At 44.0% G+C, this 21,136-nt stretch overlaps 2 protein-coding genes across 8 annotated transcripts in view; one reads left to right on the top strand and one right to left on the bottom strand.

Moving 5' to 3' along the window:
- Positions 1-18,580, bottom strand: part of SLC26A1 (solute carrier family 26 member 1) — a 36,340-nt gene extending 17,760 nt beyond the window's left edge. Inside the window, exon 1 of one of the 3 annotated variants that reach the window (XM_043972909.1) lies at positions 18,367-18,580. The gene's annotated coding sequence lies outside the window, so the exon portion shown is untranslated. Of the gene's footprint in view, positions 1-8,724; positions 8,927-16,929; positions 17,243-18,366 lie in introns of those variants that run through there. The other 2 variants (XM_043972910.1, XM_043972908.1) reach the window with 2 other exon arrangements.
- IDUA (alpha-L-iduronidase) overlaps positions 1-21,136 on the top strand; it is a 73,411-nt gene that overhangs the window by 28,477 nt on the left and 23,798 nt on the right. Inside the window, exon 2 of one of the 5 annotated variants that reach the window (XM_043972915.1) lies at positions 6,686-6,742. The exons of 3 other annotated variants lie outside the window; for them this stretch is intronic. The gene's annotated coding sequence lies outside the window, so the exon portion shown is untranslated. Of the gene's footprint in view, positions 1-6,685; positions 6,743-16,204; positions 16,266-21,136 lie in introns of all 5 variants that reach the window. One more of the 5 variants, XM_043972916.1, reaches the window with a different exon arrangement.

Below are 21,136 nucleotides of genomic sequence, written 5' to 3'. Positions count from 1 at the left end.
TAAATAATTAAAGGAGATGCTAAATTCCAATTACAAGTTGGTCAAAATAAAGATGTAATGGTTTTCCCATCCAAGTTCACAGAGCTCCTGAAATTTCTCTGTGGATCCCATATTAATCGTCCCCGAGTTAGATGATGGTACACCTGAAGAGATTCAGAATTGGTCAATGTCCTGACTTGAGCTTATCATTAATGGGCTGATGTCATTTTGGAGGAAAGTCTCTCCATGGAGTGCTCCAGGAATCTTTCAATGGCTTTATGATGTTTAACATTTGATTAACAACCTCAGTAAAGACAGATAGTATCTTATCAGATCTGTAGATAACACAAAGCCAAGAATATTAACCATTGGGTTGGATGACAGAGTCAGGATCCAAGAATCTCTTGGCAGGCTAGACCTTTGCGCTGAATATAAGAAGATGAAATCTGATATGGATAAATGTAAAGGTTTACATTTGAATTTTAAAAATCATCTTCATAAATATAATATAGAGGAGTGTTACCCAGCTGTCTGAGAAGGTTCTAGGCTCAATGTAAGGCAAGGGTATGGTGATATTTCAACCCCAAAGGCTAATAAGATGTTAGATTTCATCAAGAGTCATAGTGACTGGAATCTTCACTGATCAACCCTCATGTGGGGTATTGTATTCAGTCCTCAGTGTCACAGTTTAGGAAGGACTATGACAACCTGGGTATAACTGATAGTGAGCTGGCTTTGAAGTTAGGAAGCCCTGAGTACAAGTCCTCTGACCTATAACCTCTCCATAGCCCAGGCAGCTCACTAAGATGACAGGTTCCATACTATGTGCAATCTGTATGGGGGAAGGGAATTCCTCACTGCTCCCAGTTCCCTGAAACAATGAACTCACCAAAAAAGTAAGCTGTTCATGATGGTAAAGCATCCTCAAGATCATGGCACATGAGGACTGGTTAAAGGAACAAGGGATGTTTAATGAGGAGAAGAGAAGACTTAGGGAGATCAAAAACTTACAAAAATTGGAGCTATCTAAATGAATGAATGAATGAATAAGTAAATGAAAGAAAAAAGAAAAAGAAAAATTGGAGCTATCACAAAGTGGAATAGGGGTAGCGAGATGGCACAGTGGATAGAGAGAATCTTCTTCCTGGAGTTCAGATTTGGCCTTATTAGCTGTGTGACCCTGGGCAAGTCACTTCACCCCATTTACCTCAGTGTCCTCATCTATAAAATGAGCTGGAGAAGGAAATGGCAAACCACTCCAATATCTTTACTGAGAAAATGCCAAATAGGGTCACAAAGAGTTGAACATGACTGTAACTACCAAACAAAAACAACAAAAGTGGAATGAGGTACTGTCTTAAGAGGCAGTTCCTCTTTCTCCCCACCCCCACTTTTCTGAGGGTCTTCAATGGAAGCCCAAATGACCCCTTGTAAGAGATATTGTCATGGGGATTCCTGCTCAGATACAGGTTTGGCTCTATGGCCTCTGAGGTCCTTCCAGCTGTGAGATGCTGAGGTTTGGGCAGGTTCTACTTCCCCATCTCTGCTGTCACTGTTTCCTGGAAACCCTGATCCTCTGGATTCAGGATTGTAGAGGTCCTGGGGTGAGCTGTGCTAAATGAATGATATAGAGTACAGACAGAAACAAACTTGGACATCTGTGAGGTCATGTCTGCCATGTGCAGTATGACCGCATGGAAGGTAAAGCTTGCCACACTTTGTAATTCTGTCTGAGAGTGAAATATAATTAATGGAAATTAAGTGGCCCACACCTTCTACTGTTTCTTCTAGTACACCCTAACCTGCTTTCAATAATGACCCATCAAAAAAAACATAACCCACCCACATTCCAGTCAGTTGGGATTTGTATGCTGTCAGCCAGACACCAGACTAAGTGTAGGACATAAGAGCATGTTGTGGTCTTTGGAGATAAAAGGAGAGGAGTCACCTTGTCCATGGGTCTGATCTGGGCTGTCCTTTCATGGTTTCCTGACATAGTCCAGAGTTCTTCCTACTGTTCCATGAACAGACCTCCACTGCCTTTATTGATTGCCTTTCTCTGGCTTCAAACAGCTTGTACATTCTCATTCATTCTCTCTCTCTCTCTCTCTCACTCTCTCTCTCTCTCTCTCTCTCTCTCTCTCTCTCTTTCTCTCTCTCTCTCTCTCTCTCTCTCTCTCTCTCTCTCTCTCTCTCTCTCTCTCTCTCTCTCTCTCTCACACACACACACACACACACACTCATAAACACTCCACTTCTTAAATTCAGGGTAGCCCCCACATACCAAGACAGACAGAATGTAGTGATAATAATTCCCATTTCTTGAGTGCTTTAAGATTACCAAAGTGATTTCTTCACTGTGGCACTGTGAGGTAGTCTTTGCAAATATCATCAGTCATCATCGTCATCATCCCCATTTGACAAAGAGAAGCTCAGGGTGTCTGTGACTTCCCAGAATCTTGGAGTTATAATGGATATTAGAAGCCACTTGGGTCAGGGCTTCTTAATCGTTTTTGTGTGTCCTGGACCCATTTGGCAGTGCCTTCTCAGAATCATGTTTTTAAATGCATAAAATGAAATTTATCAGATTACAAAGGAAATCAATTATATTGTAATACAGTTATCAGCATATGTTTTATAAAACCATGACAAAGGGGCCCCTAGGTGGCACAGTGGATAGAACTCCGGCCCTTGATTCAGGAGGACCTGAGTTAAAATCTGGCCTCAGACACTTAACACTTACTAGCTGTGTGACCCTCGGCAAGTCACTTAACCCCAATTGCCTCACCAAAAAAACAAACAAACAAACACAAAAAACCCACTATCTCCCAAGACAGCCCATTACCTTTTTTTTTTCAGTTAACCAAAATTCGTTATTATTGTTCAGTTGTTTTCAGCTGTGTCTGACTCTTTGTGACCCTATTTAGAGCTTTCTTGGCAAAGATTCTGGAGTGGTTTGCCATTTCCTTCTCCAGCTGGTTTTACTGATGAAGAAATGGAGGTAGACAGGGTTAAGTGACTTGTCCAGGGTTACACAGCTAATAAGTGTCTGAGGCTGGATTTGAATTCAGGAAGATGAGTCTTCCTGACTCCAGGCCCACACTCTAATTAGGTGCCAGGTATAATGCTAAGTGCTGGGGATACAAAGAAAGGCAAAACATGACACAGCCCCCTTTTCTCAAGGAGCTTACACTCTAATGAGGGAGGAAACATGTAAATATCTAGTTCTCTACATCTACATCTAGATATACAGATAACTAGGGAGATATACACACTTACATATAAAATAAACATACACACATCTGTGATCTATGTAGAGTGGGAGAGGTTCATTTAAAAGGGGAAGAAGGGGGCCAGCTAGGTGGCACAGTGGATAGAGCACCAGCCCTGGATTCAGGAGAACCTGAGTTCAAATCCAACCTCAGACACTTAACATTTACTAGCTGTGTGACCCTGGGCAAGTCACTTAACCCCAACTGCCTCACCCCCAAAAAAAAATCTTAAAAGGGGAAGAAGACATTAGGAGGTAGGGGACCAGAAGAGGCCTCTTGCAGAAGGTGGGATTTGAGCTGAGTCTTAGAGAAATCCAGGGAAACTAAGGGCAAAAGGTTGGGGCCAGGTACTTACCAGAGGACTTATATAAAGCTCTAGCTGTTGGGCAATTGTCCTTATGTCGAACCTAAATTTTCCTCTTTGCAATTTCCACTAATCACAATGAGGAAAATGCTGGATTTTGAGTTAAAGGTTCAAATCCCTGTATTATCTCTGTGAATTTGGTCAAGTCAGTTAAGCTCTTTGGTTGTCAGTTTCCTCATCTGTAAAATTTAGGGTTTGGAGGAGATGACCTCCAGGGTGATTTTGGCTCTAAATCTATGGCTCTGTGGTTTATGGGGAGAGGACTAGAGACCCCAATGGCCTGTAACTGATTGCTGAAACTGGGGGTGCTTAGATTGGAGAAGAAAGGACACAAGAATAGGAGCAGGGAATGGGAAAGAGGTTATCAGGGTAACCTTGCTTTCTTTAAGTACTTAAAGGGTTATCACAGGGAGGGATGGGGCTGAGTAGAGGACAGAATTAAGAACTGTGGATAGAAGTAGGGGTATGATTTAAAAAAAAAAAAAAGATCCAGGGCAGCTAGGTGGTACAGTGGATAGAGCACCAGCCCTGGATTCAGGAGTACCTGAGTTAAAATTCAGCCTCAGACACTTACTAGCTGTGTGACCCTAGGCAAGTCACTTAACCCCAATTGCCTCACCAAAAAAAAAAAAAAAAAGATCCATAGCTAGGATTTTTGTGCCACAGCAAGTATAAAATGTGCTCTCAAAGTGAGTGGAGGAAAAAAAAAGGTGGGAATGGGAAGAGACATAAGGATACTCCTCTCAAGTAAAGCTTAAGTTGCTGCATCCTAGTTATGTCTCTGGCTACAGGGAGATAAATTTCAGCTGATTAGAGAAAAGAATTAAAGCCATCTAAAAATGGAAAGGGCCACCTCAAGAAGTACTAAGTTTCTGATGCAAAGTGAAGTGAGCAGAACCAGTACACAGTAACAGTGACATTGTACATGATCAATTGTGAATGACTTTGCTCTTCTCATTGATACAATGTTTCAAGACAATTCCAAAGGACTAATGTTGAAAAATGCTCTCCAGAATCTGAATGCAGACTGAAAGCATATTTTTTTGGGCTTTCTTCATTTTTCTAGACTTTCTTTTTTTGGTCTGTGATTTCTTTCACAACATGGCTTATATGAAAATGTTTTATTTGACTGAATATGTATAATCTATATCATATAGGGGGAAGGGAGGGATGGAGAAAATTTGGAACTCAAAAAAATTTTTTAAATGTTAAAATTGGGGCAGCTAGGTGGCACAGTGGATAAGGCACTGGCCCTGGATTCAGGAGGACCTGAGTTCAAATCTGGCCTCAAACACTTGACACTTACTAGCTTGTGTGATCCTGGGCAAGTCATTGCCCTGCCAAAAAAAAAATGTTAAAATTGTTTTTACATGTAATTGGAAAAAAATAAAAATTTAAAATTAAAAAAGTAGTCAGTCAGCTTCCCAACATTGGAGTTATTTAGGCAGAGGCCACATGAATGCTTGTTGGGGACACATTGGATGAAATGTTGGACTGGATGATCTCCTAGCTCCCTTTTGACTCTTGAGAGCCTATCCTTGTAAGTCATTGCCATTCCATTGCCTTATCCTATTTTAAAATAGATATTTTCTGGGGAGAACAGTATTTCTAAACACTTTAACAAGCATTTGTTAAATATTAGAACAAAGATAAATGACTTGAAACCAAACCTGTTAACGGAATTGGGTATTAACATCTTAAGGGGAATTGGTTTCTCAGAGCTTTTCAAAAGATGGTCAGGGAGAGTGTCTTCCCTTGTGTGGACCACAGTGACAAGATTTATTATGGGGAAAAACTCATAATGAGAATAGTTCATGTTTCTATAATTCTTTAAATAGCTGCTTTCCTTTCTTTCTTTTTTTTCTTCTGAGGCAGGGATTTTTATTATGAATATGGAAAACATTTGATTAAAGTCTGCACATAAGAAGTTTTTCCGAACAGCCAAAAACAAAAAGAAATATAGAAAGGGAAGCAAACTTACTACCTTGTTAAATTAAACTAATGGAAATTAGTTGTCATAACAAAAGGACCAAAAGAACCCAGGAAGCAATTTAATCAGCAAATATTGGACTTATGGCAAACAGAAAGAGAAGGTTCTCAAAAGCAACACTGAGTTAGAATAGAAATTTGTTTCTCAAATCTAATGGTGATGGACAATTCTGATCAGTTTCTATCATATAGCAAACTGAAATAATGGAAGCTAAAACCAGTTTAAAGAAACCTTGACAAGATATTAAACTCAACAAAGTCATCTCAAGGGCATCCAACTGCTTTCCTTTTTATAGCTGTCTAAGGTAGGAGTATTCTTCTTATTTTATGGATTGAGAAAACTGAAGCTCAAAGTAGTTCTAAATGATTTACCCAACATCATACATCTCTAAGTGTTAGAACCTCCTTGCTTACATAGAAAACTTAAGGGGAACATAATAACAGCCTTCAAGTCATCTGGGAAAAGGTTTAAATTTGTTCTGCTTGGCCCCAAAGGGAAGAAGCTGGAGCAATGGGTAGCTATTTGGTGGCACAGTGAATAGAACACTAGACTGGCAGTCAAGAAGACCTGAATTCAAATCTGGTCTGAGATACTTTCTAGCTATGTGACCCTGGGCAAGCCACTTAATGTTTGCCTCAGTTTCCTCAATTGTAAAATGGGGATAATAATAGCATCTGCCTCTCAGTGTTGTAGTGAGAATCAAATGAGATATTTGTAAAGCACTAAGCATAGTGCCTGGCACATAGTAGGTGCTTAATAAGTGGCTTGTTCCCTTCCCTTTTCCACCTTTTCTCTTTTAGCTTGACTTAACAAATGCCACTCTCTCTAAAAAGGAGGGGCTGTTTCTTTTTTGTTTGTTTGTTTTTGTTTTTTAGTGAGGCAATTGGGGTTAAGTGACTTGCCCAGGGTCACACAGCTAGTAAGTGTTAAGTGTCTGAGGCCGCACTTGAACTCAGGTGTTACTGACTCCAGGGCTGGTGCTCTATCTGCTGCGCCACCTAGCTGTTTCTTAAAGATAGTGAGTTCTCCATCAGTGGCAGTGTTCAAGCAAAGGTTGACAGCATTTCTGCTTGTTTACAGGTCTGACAACCTCGATGCCTTCCGAGGTCTCTTCCACCTCTGAACTGCTGTGATTCAGTGAGCAAAAGTCAACATTATACATTGTGCAGATGCATGGAATATTGTGTCTGATGCTCAGAGCCCCAACTTGTCGTGTCACCTAATTAGATGATTTTTGCCTAGATTTTAGATTAAATCAGATTTTTAGGCTAGATTCCCTTTTAAGCAGTTTTGAAATGCTCCAAAACCCCTCCCCAAATGGGAAGGAAGTCATCTTTTTATTCTTCATGCAAGTGGGAGAAAACTGTATCCTGGCTACAACACAAGCCTGTGTTCCTTTGTGTGTTTGCCTGTGATAAGCAGTGCACACCCCAAATGGGACTTGTCTAGGGTGAACACGGCATTCTCAGGTTAAAGTTCTCTCTGCAGCATATGGCTCGTAGAAGGAAGGGCATTCTGCAAAGCTCATCCGAGATGGAAGCAACACTTCAAAAAATTCCATGCTTTAAAAATTCAAATTGGTCTGCACCACATCTTTTCTTCCCGCCTCATCACTGGGATTCCTTATGATTCTGAGAATGGTAAATGATATTTCCATAAAGATTCTAGGAAGGGAACAAGCACTTATTAAGGACTCATTATGTGCCAAGCATTTGATAAATATCTCATTTGATCCTCACAACAACCTTGGGAGGTAGGTTCCCAGTTTACAGTTGGGGAAACCAAGGCAGAGGTTAAGTAACTTGCCCAGGGTCACATGCAAGTGTCTGAAGCCAGATTTGAACTTAGGTCATCTTGCCTCCATGTCTAGTGCTCAGACCTCAGTTCAATTAAAAATCATAGTAGCTTGCTTTCTTTTTCTTGCTTTTTTTTGGGAGGGAGGCGACAGGCAACATGGCTTAGATAGAAATGTTTTGTATGATTTCACTATAATGTGTATCATATTGCTTGTCTTTACAGTTGGATGGGGGAGGGGTGGAGGGAGGGAGAGAATCAGCACCCAAAATAAAAAAATGAATGTAAAAAAAAATAATAAATCCTAGTAGCCCCTCTCTCCCTCAGATAAGCAGAATCAACCTTGTCCTACATGCAGGCAAGAGAAAAATGGATCCAGATTTTTTCTTCATTAGTAACATAAAATACTGAATTCCATGTTCTAGGAATACATCATTCTTCATTGTTAAGGATGTGTTTTCGGTTCACCCCATGCCACAGGTACCTTGTCCAGTTTGTTCGTAACAACTCAGCCATTGTGAGCCTGTGGGCATGGGACAAGCCAGAGACACCGAAGCCTCATGGAGACCATCTAGCACAGTTTTTTTCCTTTTCTTTTTTGCGGGGCGATGAGGGTTAAGTGACTTGCCCAAGGTCACACAGCTAGTAAGTGTCAAGGGTCTGAGGCCGGATTTGAACTCAGGTCCTTCTGAATCCAGGGCCGGTGCTTTATCCACTGTGCTACCTAGCTGCCCCCCCTAGCACAGTTTCTTAATCAGTTATAATTTAGAATAGTTATATTGGAGGAGGAGAAGGAAGGGATTGGGGGAGAGGAAGACATTTTTCTGATCAATACTCCCCAACTCTGATTTTTTAACATCTAACCTTTAGTAAGATTAATTCCAAACTTTCACACACACACACACACACACACACACACACATTTTTGTGTAAATAGAAAATACCAAGATCAGGAAGGTGGGATAGAATCAAAGACTAAAGAAGGAAAGAGGAGGAGGAATGTCTGTCTCTTGTAGGCAAGAGAGGAGATGGTGGGACATGGAGAGCTCAGACACATTCCCCTTGGATCTCGGAACTTAGATCTGGATGAGATGTTAGGAAGCCTTCAAGTCAACTGCCCACCTCCATTTTACAGATGAAAACTCAGTCTCGGATAAGTTAAGTTGCTTGCCCCCCCCCCCCCAACAGTAAATAGAATCGGAATTTGAACTAGACCTTCTGACTCATAATCCAGTTGTTTCTTTCCCCCTTTTGCTACTCTGCCCTTTTTACTTATGCACCTTTAAAAAATGAAGAAGAAAAAACAGTGACTGAGTTTTTCTTACCTCTGTGGAGCCTTGGGAAATGAAGGGCTAAAGATCTAGCCTGAGTTAGTACCTCAGAGATGGAGAGAAGGAAGGATTGATGGCAGCACCAGGAGTAGTAAGTCTCTGGGTAGGAGGATTAGGGCATTGTCCTCCACTGGCCACAAAGAGGTCCCGGCCCTTCAGCCTGTGCCAGCACGTGGGGGCCTACCTAGTCCCTCCCTGCTCCTAACAGCACCCAATGGGCACTGGGCTTGCTGTTCAATTATTTACTCCAAAGATTGCTGAGTCATATGTTTTGCAAAGGCAAGTGTTACCTCAAAAGATAATCTGGTGGGTTGTCCTGTAATCAGAGCCTCACAAATAGCTAGGGTTCTTTGGCATCTGGGGAGAATAACGAACTTACTTCGCGTGATAAGAAACTTGGAGGAGAGTTTGCCAATTGTGCCGTTTTTTTATTAAAGGGCTGTTATAGGGCCAGCACCCTAGAACTTCTCTGGGGTACATCAAAGAACCTTCTCCTTGAGAAACTAAACCAAAGGACAGACACACCTAAAGAGATAAGTGGAACAGGATCACAATGGAGCTAGCTCCGGGACCACCACCCTTCATTCCAGTCTCCTTCAACCCTGGGGAGATAAGATTAGGTGTAGCTGCTGCCTTTGTGGCCTGAGGAGCAGAGAGATGCCTTGAGAGATCCGCAGCCACCCCTCGCCCGACTCCGGCAGCCACCACCAGTGGAGCTTACAGTCTATTGCAGACAGAAGAGGAGCAGATGGCACTTAGGGAGTCCTGGCATTAGTTTGCCCAGATACACAAGCCAAAACTCAGTGTCACAGTTAGACAAGAGGGTAATGCAGGAACAGTGCTGGGAGCTAGGACATCTGGTTTCTTTCCAGTCATGCCAGTGACACATGTAACCTCAGTCAGAAGCAACTACCTGGGGGCAGCTAGGTGGAGCAGTGGATAAAGCACTGGCTCTGGATTCAGGAGGACCTGAGTTCAAATCTGGCCTCAGAGGCTTGACACTTACTAGCTGTGTGACCCTGGGCAAGTCACTTTTAACCCTCATTACCTGCCCCTCCCCCCCCCCCAAAAAAGAAGAAGAAGCAACTAACCAGGGGACCAACCTGTGCTTGGCACAGTAGTAAGCACCTAATAAATGCTTGTTGACTCAATGACTCAAAATCAGTGATCCTATCATTCTAATTCTATGAAAAATGGTAGAAAAACATCTTGGAAGGATCATATTATAAAATTATAAAATTGCGGGCACCCCCTGCCCCCAAGTGCTGCCTCTAATCTCTGAACTTTCAGGGCCTCTCAAGGCCCATGGTTCAGGTTTTGTTTTGTTTGTTTGTTTGTGGGGTTTTTTTTGTGTGTGTGGGGGGGGCAATGAGGGTTAAGTGACTTGCCCAGGGTCACACAGCTAGTAAGTGTCAAGTGTCTGAGGCCGGATTTGAACTCAGGTCTTCCTGAATCCAGGGCCGGTGCTTTATCCACTGTGCTACCTAGTTGCCCCTTATAGTTCAGTTTTGTTCAACAAAGGCTAAGGTCTCTGAACCCACAGCTCTTTGCCTTCAGCCCTTCATGAGGAATTACAGGTATACTGGGCTCTCTGCTCGTCTGCTGCTTGGCCAGCTTAGCACAGAGAGAGACCACAGCTCAGGCAGATGGGCAGGAGTCTTAACTTCCTCAGGTCAACCTTGAAAACTTGAATTTCAAAAAACTAGTTTCTCTGCCTACTAATCACGGAAACAGAAACCTCCTCTAGAGATACATTAGCAAAAGGTTCTACACTTTTCTTTTATCTTGTTGTTTATATCCTGGCAATGCAGCTGGGCCTTGGTGTAGTAGATAGAGTGCTGGAGTTGGAACCAGGAAGACCTGGGTCCAAGTCCCACGAAAGACATTTGCTTAGCCAGTCTGACTCTAATAAGGGCGAGTCTCTTATTCTCTCTGGGCCACATTTTCTTCATCTGTAAAGGGAGGATTAGTTGAGTTTGATGATCTCCAAGGTCTCTTCTAGCCCTAAATCTATGATCCTATGAATTCTGAGGCTTGCTATCTTTGTGATCCTGGGCAAGTCACTTAACCTCAATTTCCTCATCTGTTAAAATGGGTATGATGATCCTCATACTCACTACCTCAGGGTTGTTGGGAAGAAAATGTTTTGTAAACCTTGTAGCACTAGAGAAATGGGGATAGCTATGATGATCACGATGGTGGTGGTGGCATTACTCAAGGTCCCACCACTAGTAAGTGGCAAAGTTGGGATTTGAACTTAGGTTTTATGATTCCAAAGTTATAGCTTTTCCTCCAGTCTTGTGGCTCTTTCTCCCCTGGGTAAGCTCTAGCTTTTCAATGTTCCTCCTAGGAGAGCACTGTTAAAATTAATGACATTTCTTTATTAGTTTGCTAAGCACTTCAAGCCTGTTATCTCCCTGGATTCTCCTAGCAACTGTTATGAAGTAGATAATATGGGTTTTATTATTCCTATTCTATAGATGAGGAAAGAAGGCTGAGAGAGGTTGGGACCTCTTAGATCTTGAAGTTGGAAGGGACCTCTGAGGTCTGGTCCAAACACTCATTTTACAGATGAGGAAACTGAGACTCACACAGATAGCAAATAGCAGAGTCAAGATTCGAACTCAGGTTGTCCTGACTCCAAACCCAGCAGTCATTCCACTCACTGTGCTCTACTGCCTTCTCATTCATTGAAACAGGATCACACAGCTAATAAATACCAAAGGCAGACTTAGACTTCCGTGCCTTCTATTCATTATTTATTTATTTTTTTTAGTAAGGCAATTGGGGTTAAGTGACTTGCCCAGGGTCACACAGCTAGTAAGTGTTAAGTGTCTGAGGCCGGATTTGAACTCAGGTCCTCCTGACTCCAGGGCCGGTGCTCTATCCACTGCGCCATCTAGCTGCCCCTCTATTCATTATTTTTAAATGATTTGGGATCTGTTCCCCTTTAGTTAGCTGGAGTAAGTTCCTTCTGGAAAAGTCCCCACCGAGTCAGAGTTGGACAAAAGGTTTTATCTACCTCAGCCTGGATAGTTGTGGGGAGGAGGGGGGGACAGCCAGGGAGCAAGAGTACGAAGAGCAATACGAGCAGGATCCATCCCACTCCTAGGAAGGAGGATTGAGCTGGTCTTCCCACAGTTAAACCCTTTCCAACCCAACTTCAGTGGTCTTCCATCCTTCCAGGCATTTTACCCTCCAATCTATCCTTCACACACTACCAGAGTTATCTTCCTTTTCCTTTTGTTAATTTTTTATTTATTTATTTTTTTAATCTTCCTTTTTCAAGATGTGATTCAGAACTTCCAATCACTTCCCCTACTCCTTAGCCAGGTGTGTAAGGCCCCCTCTCCATCATAGGTACTGCTATCAACACATTTCCAGTTTTCCCTTTTATTACTCAGAATTATAAAAAAAGTCATTGGATGTCAGAACAGAAAGGGCCCTATGAGTCTCGCTAGTCCAATCCTCTTATTTTATAAGTGGGGAAACTGAGGCCAAAAAAGTGGGAGGGACTTAAGATTACATACATAGTGAGCCAATGATCTCCCAGTTCATTGTCAGGTGTCAGACCCACTCTCACCCTGTTTTGGTCCCATTAGAGCCACAACACAACCCATGACCTTTGCTCGAGCCATTCCCTCTGTTGGGAATGCCCTCTGTCCTCTCTGCCAATCAGCTGGCCATCGCTTTTTTCAAGATCCAGATTTTTAAAAAAATGCTTCCTCCAAGGAAGCATCTCTAAATAATCCCATCCACCTTTGCCCAGCCCCTCCTTCCACACACCCTCCTTTCTTACATTTCATGACCTTGTTTACATTGGCGTGCCATCCATTTCATTTGTCCCTCTCTCCTGTGCCCTCCTTGATGACTGCCTCTCCTGGACAATTATTTCAGGTAGAGCCCCAGCTTTGATTCATTCACACTCATCTCATTCTCAAGCCAGCCCTGCCATTTTTCTTAGGTTGGGGGTGGGGGCCAGGGGCAGGCAGCAACCTACTCCCCTATAGCAAGCTTACTATTCTTGTAACTTTCACCTTTCCCACTTGCATTGTCTTAGAGTACAACCTCTTTGAGGTCAGGGACTATCTTCTTTTTTTTTTTTTTTTTTAGTGAGGCAATTGGGGTTAAGTGACTGGCCCAGGGTCACACAGCTAGTAAGTGTTAAGTGTCTGAGGCCGGATTTGAACTCAGGTCCTCCTGACTCCAGGGCCGGTGCTCTATCCACTGCGCCACCTAGCTGCCCCTTATCTTCATTTTTTGTAACTGTATCCCCAGCCCCTTAGCACAGTGTTTGGATGAGTCAGCAAATGCTTATTAAACACCTATTCTAGTCATAGTAAGTGCTTCATAAATGTGATTTCACTCATTCACTCAGCTTGCCTGTCATCTTTTTTCACTTGGCATACCTCTCACTCACATACTTTGTCTTATGGCTTATTCCTCGTTGTGCTTAAGCTGCAATCATCAGAATGCCCCCCATCCAAATCACAGGCTGTATATTTAGAAAGACCCCCAGAAACATCTAGACCAAACTCCTCATTTTATTGACAAGGAAGCTAAGGCCTGTGGCTGGGGAAGAGCTGGCTCAAGGTCCCATGGGTAGTAAGTAGCAGAATTGGGAACTGAACCCTGGTTTTCTTGACTCCAAATTAATTAATTCCACATACCAAAAATTTACTTATTGTGGTCTAGCCCCACTAACGCCTCTAGAAAACCTTCCCTGCTTCTATAGCTTCTCTCAGACCACTCAGTCTTACTGTCGTTTGGTTTTTAAATTGCTCCCCCCCCCCCTTCCCCGCAGGCCTGGCACAGGTCTGTTCTGCTATCTCCTCCCAGACTATGAACTCCCTGAGGATAGAGCCAGCAGCTCTTCCTTTTTTCCTATCACAAGCATCCTGTATCACAGGGTTGGACACACAAAGTTCTGGGGAGAATGGGAGAAGTAGGGGACTGAGTAAATCCTTCTTGATTGTCAATTAAATCAGATGCTTTCAATTGTTGTTTCGGGGTTGTGTTTTCTATTGTGGGGAACTAATTCTGTCTGGAAGAGGAGATGGGGACTTGGTCAAGCCCAAATCAGCCACCATCCAGTCAACAGCCCTGGGCTGTAGTAGATAATGCACTTTTGTCTCTGTGGAGCCATCCTTATTGACCATAGACATTTCCTCACATGCCTGGGAGAACACACTCTGGCTCCGGGCCCAAAGCTACTGTATGAGTCAATAAAACCATTCTTATCTGATCTCATTCACCTACTAGATTGAAGTGGAGTTTAGGGAAAGTCCAGTGGGCACATTCACTAGTTCCTTCTCTCAACCATGTAGAGGGTGGAACATATAAGTAACAAAAAAAGCTTAATTGGTGGTAAGAATGCCTTAAACCACTGGGATGGCCTGTGGTGAGGCCAATAAAACCAGCTGGTCCTTAGCAAAGCCGTGACATCTGCAGAGAAAGAGAAAGAGCACTTGGGGCCTGACAATCAGGATTCAAAGACCAGCTTTTTCACTAATTCCCTTTGTGGCCTTGGGCAGGTGCCTTCCTATCTCTAGACCTTGGTTTTCCCTTCTGTATAATAAGGGGGTTGGAGGGGGCATCTAGGTGGCACAGTGGATAGAGCACGGGCCCTGGATTCAGGAGGACCTGAGTTCAAATTTAGCCTCAAACACTTGACACTTACTAGCTATGTGACCCTGGGCAAGTCCCTTAACCCTCATCACCCTGCAAAAAAAAAAAAAAAAGAATAAGAAGGGGGTTGGGCTGGATAATCCCTAAAGTCTCTTCTTACCTACATTCTATAGCCATGTGTCGGATAGCATAGACATACGGGGTCATGGTAGAGGACATTGATTCCAAGTCCCTTGTTTTATAGATGAAAGAAAACACCCAAAGAGAAGCAATATAAGGGCTGGAAGTGACTTCAAATGGCACCTCTTCCAACCCTTCTCCCAGTCATGGATCCATTTGACAGTCTCCTGGCTAGCGGTCCTCCAGCTTCTGGTGCAAGGGAGCCCACCAATCCCTCCTTTCCCACCCCAAGGCCAGCCTGTTCAATTTTAGGGACACATCTGATTTCTAATTTATCTTCTGTGTTTCATCAGTTGAGTCTGCATGAACCGACGTCTCCTTGTACTATAAGGGAACCTTGTCGTTCAAAGGTCAACCTCGCAGGAATCACTTTTGACTTCTCTCTAGTCCCTTTGACTTCCTTTTCCTTGTTGGTTATCCATTTCCTAACCAGGCTCATGACTTAAATAGGAGCTAGGGACTGACGAGCCCCTTACTCAGCAAACCTGCATCAAGCTCCACATTCTCTGTGGTGCAGTGACACTGGCCTCCTCCCTGTTCCTTGAACAAGACACTCCGTCACCAGACCCTGGGCATTTTCTCTGGCTGCCCCTAATGCCTGCCATACTCTGCCTCTTCATCTCCATCTCCTGGTTTCCATCAAGCCTCAACTAAAGTCCTTCCTACCTTCTGCAAGAAACCTCTCCTAACCCCCCTTAATGCCAGTGCCTTCCTTCTGGCATCATCCTGTCTGTATTCTGTATGTAGGTAGTTGTCTGCATGTTGTCTCCCTAGACCATAAGGTCATTGAGGGCAGGGACCATTTTTACTTTCTAGCACTTAGAACACAGAGTAGGTGCTTAAGAAATGCTTATTGAGGGGCAGCTAGGTGGCGCAGTGGATAAAGCACCGGCCCTGGATTCAGGAGGACCTGAGTTCAAATCCAGCCTCAGACACTTGACACTTAACTAGCTGTGTGACCCTGGCAAGTCACTTAACCCTCATTGCCCTGGGGAAAAAAAAAAAAAGAAATGCTTATTGACAGACTGACTGCTCTGAGTGTTTCTTGGATGAATACTGAGGCAATAATCTAAAGGACACTGGATTTGAGGTTAGGGAGTTGAGTTCAAATCCCACCTTAGTTGTGGGAGTGGATATTGTCACCAAAGTAGAGAATATAAAGAGATGGGAAGGCTTAGGACTCAAGCTTGGGAGACATCCATGTCTGAGGAAGTGGGAGGAGGTAGAGGAGGAAGAAAAAAGGAGGAGGAGAAAAAACAGGAGGAGGAGGAAGCCATGTTACAGAAGCCAAGGAAAGAGGGGGTATCTTGAAGGAAGGGACGATGAAGTCAGCTGAGAATGGAAGCCGCTGGACTTAATGGTCAGGAGGAGACCTAGCTTTGAGAAAGCAGTTTCATTAGAGTGATGTGTCTGGAGGCCATCTGCCATCTTTTTATCCAGAGCACATATTGACTTTGAAAGGTTACCTGTTTTCAATCAATCAGGAATTCTAGCTTTGTTCTCTTATAAATGTGATCTTGACATACAATGTTATCTAATTGGTTACGCTTATTGATCACTCTATTTTAAAACTTGTTTTTAGAAGTTGTCTTTATAGATAATAATTTATTTATGATAACTCATTTTTTAAATCTCATATTACATGTATCTGCTTGGTGTTCCATAGACAAGCCTTTGCCCCAAAGCAGGAGCATTGTGACCTGACCTCTGCCTTCACTTGGATCCAGGTGAACACTCTGCCACTAACCTCACTGTGTGACCTTGGCGAGCCCTTTCCCCTCTGAACACTGGTTGGTGTCTAAGAAGCTCCTCCTAGCTCTGAATTCTTTAATCTTGGGGCAGCTAAATGGCACAATGGCTAGACCACTGGCCCTGGAGTCAGGAGGGCCTCAGACACTTGACACTTACCAGCTGTGTGACCCTGGGCAAGCCACTTAACCCTGATTGTCTCACAAAACAAAAACCAAAAAAAAAGTTCTATAATCTTACTATTTTGTAAATAGTTGTGTCACAGCTGTGCTTTCTCCTGTACCTCTCCTTAGAGAGAGTTTGGAGTCTATCTCAGTATATCCAACGCTCTGCTAATCTTGAGGATGGTCATGGTTCAACAGCTACCAAATATGATTTGAGGGATACTGAGAAGTTCCTCCAGTTCTCCAAATCTCCCCCCTATTGACCTGCCCCACTTCCTATTAATTCCTTTGGAACTTGAAGATATTTTGGACTTCTAGTCTCTTACTGAAATGCAGATTGTCCTGGACGGGGTAAGACTTAGAGCTGTTATCAGTTATTAAGGGGAGGGAGGGGGAGATTCATTGACAGACAATTGTGAACATGATCCCCTGAGAATGGAACTTGGAGGGGAGGAGGGAAGAAGTAGAGTGTACATACCAAAACCCAAGTTTCACCAGATTGACCACTTTGCCGAAGGCTGGAGCTTGTTGGCTGTCTGCGTGGGCTGCGAGTCACCTCACCAGCTCAGAAGACCCTCACCACCTTCATGATTCTGATGGATCCAGTTATTACTGGTGGTAGTTGACTAAGCTCAGATATGTAGAGAGTAGTGGGTCAACAGAGGCCACATCATGAGCAGCCATGTTTATTTCATCTAAATCTAGCCAGTATCTCCATGGCTAAATGCTGAGATGCTGATATAGAGAAAGGCCCCTTTCCTCTTCAGTATGAAGAGTCCCTCGGTCCCTCTCTGTAGATGGTGGTCATGGTAGTGTGTGTGTGTGTGTGTGTGTGTGTGTAACAAGTCAGTAATCAGAGTATGAAAGGAAAGTTAGACTTTACCAGGTCAAAGCAATGGCTGACAGCCTTTTGCCCCAGGAGCCTTGGAGAAGGTGTCTGGAAGCTGGAATACCTCACTCCTCCCCTCCCTTTTATAGCACCTGTTTGACAGGAAGACAGAGATAGCTCCACTGTCCACCCATGGTCCTCTGGCCCAAGAGAGTTGGGCTCAGGAAACCTCTTCCATTTGGATTGATTTGCTGTATTCTCTTTAGAAATGTGCTTTTCCCCTGTGTCTGAAAGCCTGTGTTTCTGTACCAGCTTCCCCCTTTGCTAGAAAATGGATGCAGTTTCTTTTCAGTGACAGAGTAAAGAGGATAAAAAATTGGGACTGTTACTCTTCCTCTTCATAAAAAAACTAAACCAGGTCAACATAGTGAGGGCGGGGTTAGGGCACCCGGGGAGCATTCAGGAGAATGGAGGAGTGGAAGAATTCTGCCCAGAAAACAAAGTGAAAACAGTTCCCAGGATCCTCCGCAGCTCAGCGATGGGGGAATCTCCTGGAAACCAGGGCCCTTTGCCCAGGGCCTGGCAGGGGCAGCCCCTAGCTTGGGAACTGTAGTCACGTTCATGCTCGTTGCCTGGAAAGTTGTGCCCGGTGGAGAGACAATGGGGCTGGCTGTCCAGGTGGTGGAGAGCTCCTTGCGCTCTGTCCTTCCTCTGGGCCCCTCGGTGGCTGTGCAGCAAGAATAGTTCCTGATCCTGGCCAAACATCTTTGGCTCAGGATCCAGGAGGGGGTTTACAAGGGATGAGAGAGCATGTGTGTGCATTCCTTGCTCAAGGTCCTCATCACGGTGCTAAAATACCCGGATTTGACCTGCCTCCCCGAAAGCAAGAGGAGCAGGTGGGGCTGAGAGGAGCCGGAGATGAATCATTCCGCTCAACCTCATGGAAAAGGGAGATTGCTCTCTCCCGTGCTGGTGGTGGAAGGCGGTTGCTGCTGGGCCCAGAAGCTTCATGGCCCAGCCCACTTCTATCCTTGGTTAAAATCCCGCCACCAACAAAGGACTGTGCAGCTGGATGACAGAACTCACCTCTGCTCAGGGCGCCAACGGTCCTGGGGCTGGCTCGCCCTCTCCATCTTTCTCACCCACACGCCTCCTGCGCAGGCCCTGTGCACACAGGCACACGCTTGCTTGCTCCTTCACCCTCCCACGTTCGGTCTTTAGCAAGCTGCCGGGACGGGCGGGCCAAGAGACACTCGCAGAATGAGACGGGAGAACAGGCTCTTCATTATTATGCAGGAGGGCCCCCCACAAGCAGCAGGCTCCCTGGAACTCTGGATGAGGAGATGAAGGAAGCCTCTCTCCTCCCCCTCTCCAGTGAAGCCGGCTGAGGGGTGGGGGTGGGGTGCTGCATGGCATGTGTGCATCTGGAGTAAGAGGACCCGGCATTTTCAATCCTGCCTCAGCTGTTCATCATACACACAGACAGGTTTACATACACATTATACACATATGCATGCACACATCATCTGTACACATAAACGCATATATGTGTGTATGCTTATACACGTAATTATACACATATCTACATAGGCCCACATGGATGTGCATGGATGTACTCACATGCACAGATATAAGCACACATGTGCAAATAATCATACATGTGACATATACACACTAGACATATACACTTACATATTTCTATACACACATATACATAGCTATGCATATGCATAGGCATACATATAATCACAGACATGCATATATAGACATGGGAACACATAGATGAAACACAGGCACACATAGCCGTACAAATCTGCACATATGTATAGAGACATACATACCCACATGTGCCCACTCATATACACACATGTAACACATGTATGTACACACTATATATGTGAGCATGTATATATAAATACCACGCACACACACATATTCTTCCTCTCTAAGATGAGGGGGCTTGGCAAATCTTAAAGCACTATCTAAATGTTAGCTACTATAACTCGTTATCACAGAGCTGGATGGGAAACTCACTACCTCAATGAGATAATCCATTCCATTCCAGAACAGTTGATTGTGAGAGATGTCCTCCTTAAATTCAGCTTAAATTGGCTTCCCTGCTACTTATTCTTAGTTTTACACTTTAATGCCAAGGGGATAAAAAGATTTCAGAAGCAGGAAATGCGAGTTTTTTTTTTTCCCTATTCCAGTAATTTGCTGTGTGACGTGGACACAGTCTCTTTCTCTTTCTGGACCTTATTTTTCTTATTCATAAAATGAGAGGGTTGGACTAAATGTCCTCTAAGGAGAATTGTAACTAAGGTAGGGTGAGTAGGGCTTTGCAACATACAGGGGATATGTTTCCCTCCCATACAGTCAGTCTTCTGTCCTGCCACCCCAGCTTCTCTTTGTCCTCTGTGATCCCCAGGTCATGTGGCACCACTCCTGAAAGGTCCAATTTCCCCCCACCTTTCCCCCCTCTGCTCTCAGGGAATTGTAGTCACTGGCCATGCCACAGGGTCTAGGGCTGGACTATATAATGGACAGGCCATTCCCTCAGCTAACATAACCATGAGCTACCCTCGTCAAACTGAACTTGCTCCAGGTATCAGAATTCCTAGTTCTACCCCCCTGTTAAGGTTCTTCTCAGTTCTGGTCCCTGACCCTTCTACAGGACAGAGTTACTCATTTCTGGGTCTGTATCCTGGCTGGAGATAAGTGTTTCTGGGAGGTTGGGGGGGGTGGCCAGTCGGAATGCATATGATAGGATGGGGGTATGTGAATGGGAAGGCAGCACAGAGCAGTGTGGGGGTTGACCTTTGGAGTTTGACCAATGAGAATTTAATTTTTACCCCAAATGCAGGTTAAGTTTTATTGCATTTTCAGCAGTCTTTAAGAACCTTTGGTAATCGCAGGGAATAGGTAGAAAGTGCTCAAGTAATCACTCAGCAAGTTTTTATTGAGCTTCTCCCACAGACATGATCCCTTGTCTTTATTCTCCTGTCTACCACTAGCTGCTGCTACTTCTCACATGGGCTATTGTGCGTGTCCTACCCAACAGATCTCTCCCCCTCCAATCTATCCTGCATGCTCTGATCCTTCCCTAATACATAGGTCTAAATTCTTTCTCAAAACCTCCTGTGTGTTACTGTTGCTAATACTAATCATGAAGTTTGTCATTCTGCAGCTCTTTAAGATTTGCAATGCTACTATCTCAGAGCTAGAATGTATCTCTATTTTACAGGTCAGGAAACTAGGCTCAGAGTAATTAAGTCACTTGCCCAGGTTTGCACAGCTAGGAGAAGCATAAGAGATTTGAACACAGGTCTTCCTGACTCCATTTGTTCAGTTGTTTTTAGTCATGTCTGACTTTCTCCATTTCCTTTTCCAGCTCATTTTACAGATGAGGAAACTGAGGCAAACAGGATGAAGTAACTTGCCTAGGGTTACACAGCTAGTTAGTGTTGGAGGCTGGATTTGAACTTAGGAAAATGAGACTTCCTGACTCCAGGGTCAGCGCTCTATCTACTGTGCCCCCTAGCTGCTCACATATCTCCCAGTAGTCCTTGGTAAAAAGAATGAATGAAGCATTTATTATATGTCAGGCTCTGTGCTAAGCACTATGGATACAAACACAAGCAAGCAAGATGATCCCTGCCCCTAAGGAGCTTATATTCATACTACTTGCTTTTTTTTTTTTTTTGGTGAGGCAGTTGGGGTTAAGTGACTTGCCCAGGGTCACACAGCTAGTAAGTGTTAAGTGTCTGAGGCCATATTTGAACTCAGGTCCTCCTGAATCCAGGGCCAGTGTGCTATCCACTGCACCACCTAGATGCCCCAGGAGCTTATATTCCAG

This window comes from Dromiciops gliroides, chromosome 6 (genome assembly GCF_019393635.1).
Source record: "Dromiciops gliroides isolate mDroGli1 chromosome 6, mDroGli1.pri, whole genome shotgun sequence".
NCBI classification, from domain to species: Eukaryota; Metazoa; Chordata; class Mammalia; order Microbiotheria; family Microbiotheriidae; genus Dromiciops; species Dromiciops gliroides.
This window is presented reverse-complemented; position numbering and strand designations above follow the sequence as displayed.